Source organism: Triticum urartu, unplaced genomic scaffold, assembly GCF_003073215.2.
Source record: "Triticum urartu cultivar G1812 unplaced genomic scaffold, Tu2.1 TuUngrouped_contig_10297, whole genome shotgun sequence".
Taxonomy (NCBI): domain Eukaryota; kingdom Viridiplantae; phylum Streptophyta; class Magnoliopsida; order Poales; family Poaceae; genus Triticum; species Triticum urartu.
This window is the reverse complement of record NW_024111149.1, coordinates 10,904-16,217: the sequence shown is the minus strand read 5'-3', so window position 1 is coordinate 16,217 and position 5,314 is coordinate 10,904. Positions and strand designations below refer to the sequence as shown.

The 5,314-nt window shown below is 41.7% G+C and overlaps 1 pseudogene; it reads left to right on the top strand.

Annotated features, from left to right (window-relative positions):
• The first annotated feature begins 2,052 nt into the window (after nucleotides 1–2,052).
• On the top strand, nucleotides 2,053–3,505 carry LOC125526493 (annotated as a pseudogene).
• Nucleotides 3,506–5,314: the final 1,809 nt, after the last annotated feature.

The window sequence follows — 5,314 nt, the reverse complement described above, 5'->3', positions numbered from 1 at the left end:
ATAATACTGTAGCGGAGTTTAGGCGAAGCCCTGCTGCTGTAGTTCATCAAGATCGTCACCACGCCGTCGTGCTGACGGAACTCTTCCCCGACACTTTGCTGGATCGGAGTCCGGGGATCGTCATCGAGCTGAACGTGTGCTCGAACTCGGAGGTGCCGTAGTTTCGGTGCTTGATCGGTTGGATCGTGAAGACGTACGACTACATCCTCTACGTTGCGTCAACGCTTCCGCAGTCGGTCTGCGTGGGTATGTAGACAACACTCTCCCCTCTCGTTGCTATGCATCACATGATCTTGCGTGTGCGTAGGAATTTTTTTGAAATTACTACGAAACCCAACACTCCTCAGCACCTCTGTATCTGTGTGTGTGTGTGTGTGTGTGTTTTCTTCTGTAATGTTGACTGTTGAGGGTGTCATTAATGTCATTTAGATAGAAACCATCAATGTCATTTCTAAAAAAACATCAATGTAATTTAGATGGAAACCATGCCTAAGATGAGGAGGGTGGAGGTCCTGCCACCCATATGGGATATCTTCTTTCGTGTACACACCACCATAGACAGTGGTCGGTGTTTCCAGTCATTGTAGACTAGACAAAAAAAGTAACCAGTGCGTGCATTGGTAGATTATATGTGTTGGAGATGAAATTTTAGCAGTAAAAACCATGTTAATTGTATAGCCATAACGATCATAACATGTAAGGCGTATGCATATTCATGATATGATTGCATCATCCTTCGACCACACAGCGTGCCACTAGGAAATTAAGGTGGACGCTATTGACCAATTCATTGGTTGTAATCATGGTAGAACTCGTCGTGCAGTTTTGTGCAACATATGGATTGGCAACATTCTTATGCTTTGGGACCAAAACTTGATGCAAATATACATTATCTAGGCTACTAATTTTTCTCTCAGCTTTGATCTTAGCGAGGAACTCCCAATAAGACCTAGTGTGCCAGAAAAGGAGCCAAGTGTCCTGTGATGTAAATGTACATAATCTAGGCTAATAATTTTTTTCTTGGCTTTGATCTTAGCGAGGATCTCCGACTAATTTTTCTCTCTCGGCTTCGATCTTTGCAAGCTTGGCTCCTTCTTTTGCCACACATTTTTTAGATGCTTCTACACCCATGTGCTCGACACGCTATTCTCGTCAATATCAGACGATTGCCTGGTTCTTCTCACCAATCATAGTGGTCCAAGAAGAATGAAAAACTTCTACTTTGAATCTTTTGGTTGTGCTTGTCACCTTGTCGTTGTTCATGATATTGTTCAAGAGTATTGGCACATATAAACCAGGCATGTCGAGCCATCCAAATTTTGTTTCAACAAATTAAAATCATGCACTTGCACCTATCCAAGTGGAGTAGATGTCCTTTCCCAAAGGGAAAATTAAAACTCCATGCCATGACGATAGGTCGTTGGGGTTCCGTTGGTATGCATGATTACGATGGGGCATGCAAGATAAGATGATGTATCTTAGACAAAAGTCCATGTCACAAGCCTTAACTTGCCACTCGGTTTATCTAGTTATTTGACGAGTCAAATCTTTTTATCCATCTTAGAATCGTACTAGGCAAAAAAAATACAAAAGTTAGTTTAGTGAAAATAATGTCTAGAAGAATCTTCTCATTTATAGTGTGATCTATCATATACTAACACACACAAGCTTACCAATGTAGTCCCACATAAGCTATGCCTATATGGATATGCCTAACATCATGTAGAGCATCACAAACTAAATTCCAACAGGAGGCAAAATATAGATCAAGGTGTGTAGTGTAAAGTGAAAAAAAGAGTCATCGGTCATTATCGAGCATGCCTTACAACCAGATGATATATGCAACAAAAAGCAACTATGATGAGTAATCCAAAATCACACAAGTAAAGTTGTGCCACCAAACACAACATACCAAACGATTAGTTGGATAAGCTTACGAGCACTTTTTTCGGAAAAGCGGCTGAAAAGATGAATGAAACCACACCATGACGGCTATAAATACACATGCTCCATCATAGTCACCTTCCATTATCCAAACTTCAAGCACCAAGATCAGAAACATCAATTCCAAGAAAGCATTAAGCACAAATCCAAAATGAAGACCTTCATCATCTTCGTCCTCCTTTCCATGCCTATGAGCATCATCATTGCTGCTAGGCATCTCAACCCTAGCGACCAAGAGTTGCAGTCACCACAACAACAATTTCTGGAAAAACAATCATATCCGCTGGAACCATATCCACATCAACCATATTCACAACAACAACAATTTCCCATACCCCAACAATATTCCCCCCATCAACCACAACAACCATTTCCCCAACCCCAACAACCAACCCTCCTACAACCACAACGACCATTCCCCTGGCAACCCCAACAACCACAACAACCTTTTCCCCAGCCGCAACAACAATTTCCCTTGCAACCACAACGACCATTTCCCTAGCCCCAACAACCAATTCCCCAATAACCACAACAACCATTCCCGCAGCAACCCCAGAGACCACAACAACCATTCCCCCAGCAACCAGAACAAATAATTACGCAGCAACCGCAACAACCATTTCCCGTTTAACTGCAACAATCATTCCCCCAGCAACCCCAACAACCATTCTCTCTGCAACCACAACAACCATTTCCCCAGCCTCAACAATCATTTCCCCAGCAACCAGGACAAATAACTCCCTAGCAACCCCAACAACCATTCCCCCCGCAACCACAACAACAATTCCCCCAGCAACCAGAACAAATAATTCCCCAGCAACCGCAACAACCATTCTCCCTGCAACCGCAACAATGATTTCCCCAGCAACCAGAACAAAAAATTTCCCAGGAACCCCAACAACCATTCTCTCTGCAGCCACAACAACCATTTTCCCGGCCCCAACAACCATTTCCCCAGCAACCAGGACAAATAATTCCCCAACAACCCCAACAACCACTCCCCCTGCAACCGCAACAACCGTTTCCCTGGCAACCAGAACAAAGAATTTCTCAGCAACCCCAACAACCATTCTCTCTACAGCCACAACAACCATTTTCCTAGCAACCAGGACAAATAAATCCCCAGCAACCCCAACAACTATTCCCCCTGCAACCGCAACAACCATTTCCCGAGCAACCAAAACAAATAATTCCCCAACAACCCCAACAACCATTCCCTCTGCAACTAGAGCAGTCGTTCCCCCATCAACCGCAATAACCATTTCCCCAACCCCAACAAACATTCCCTGAACAAGCAGAACAGATAATTCCCCAGCGACCCCAAAAACCATTCCCTCTACAGCCACACCAACCTGAGCAACCTTATCCGCAACAACAACCATCGGGAGTAGTGGTATAGGCATCAATGGCCAATGAAACGAAGAGTTATAGTACTAGACCAGTGGATCATCGTTGTTTAGTCAATGGAGGGTTCAATGTACCGATGATAAATAAAAGTGATGTGTGTACCATCATGTGTAACTCCGACCTATACTAGTTCAAACATGAGAATAAAAGACAAAGAAAGTTCTTATCACAAGGACATTGCTGGAAATTATTACATTCATTTCATATTTGGATTTTCATCCAAAAATATAATTTGAATCATATATATGCATTATCTACGTATTTATGAAGTGAAGTCATATGAGCCTAACATAATTAATGGTTGTGGAACTTGGTCTAATTGAAGTACTTCCAATTAAGGAGTAATGAGTAATTGCAAATTATCTCTTCAGTGGCAAGCCATGTGAATTGTGTGACCTTATTATCTGAAATGGTTCTAGATTGTACATAGAATCATTTTTTACAATAGTTGATGTGCATATGAAGCAACATATGCTTAAAGATATGGCGACCAATCACTGGTCTCAGTGAAAATCTCAGTACCTGCTTTATATGGAAGGGAGGGAGATCGTGATGACTTTGCGTTGCATTTTATCATTATTCAAATGGTCTCTTTAATGGACTGGTTGCTCAAATTAGAAAATATGGACTTGGGCCATACTCCATATTGAGTTCTTGCAAATGGACAAGATGCAGGACTAATTGTATTTATTCCTTCTATTTCTCCTGCACATGTAACTTGATACTGAAGATCGCAGTATTACAAGTTACTTGCAGAACTTCCATCAGATGAAGATCATTCGCCTGGTATAGCTGCCCAATGGTCAGAAGCTTTTATGAAAAGTTGTGTTGGTTACGCTAATATTACATATATTATGGGTGTTGGAGACAAGATGTCTTTTTTAAAACTTCAATCCTCCTTTATTCATGCATAAGAATTGTCGCATCGCTTACGAGCATGGGACAATTTCCTCAGGGGTAGACATTAACAAAAGTTTAGGAGGGGAAAGTATAGCCAATCTTGCCAATTGCTTCACAAACGTGGTTGGTTTCCCAATAACTGTGTTCATAAATTATACGAGTTAAAGTCTAAGGACACAAGATATTAGTTATCAAAAATAGCACTTGCAATAAACGACCAACTGCCCTCTTTCATGGTAGTGATCACTTCTATATTATCCGCATTCGTCTCAGGTTTATTGCATCCGCTCATATGTGCAAGATTTAGACCAAACCTCAAGGACAACGCCTCTACTGTAAAAGCATTATAACATGAATTAACCGTCTCATTTGCAGCTGCAATTGATTTCACATTGCTATCCTTTATCACCGCTCCAAACCTGATATGAGTCAAGCATCAAACGATTCATCCAGGTAGCGTCTCTCCAACATGGCGCCACTGGATGATTCCTCACCCACTAATATATACGGTCAATAGTTGGGGAGAGCATCTCAGTATACATGTTCTTCTTTCTTCTCTGCCTACTCTTCTTCCTCCCCTCCACCTATTTCCTCATACTTCTTCCTCCTCCCCCCTTCTCCAATCTCTTTTTCCTTCACTTCTTCCTACTCTCACTCACCGTCGGGTACCCGTATGTAGCCCGGAAAGGAGCCGTTAGAGCTTAGAGATGAACTAGGATCCCGGCACACAAGCTCACGCCGGTCGAGGGGTGCGAGACTTTCTCGTTTTCATGCCTCGATAGTAATATGTACCATAAAAAAGCCATAAACTAACAATAGATGCACAATTCAAGATGCGAGGATAGACCAAACTTATAACTTCTCTTGGCTATTATTATTCAACTTGATACCCTATTAGATGGGTTATGTCGTATATGATAGATTTCTGATTGAGGATATGTTCAATTTTACCATCAAGATAATACATAAATCCAATAGAGGGGAAAATTCATACAAGCAAAGAAGATACCAGAGTTGAACAAACTTGAAAATCTCAACAATCAGCCTAGAAATCTGACACCAC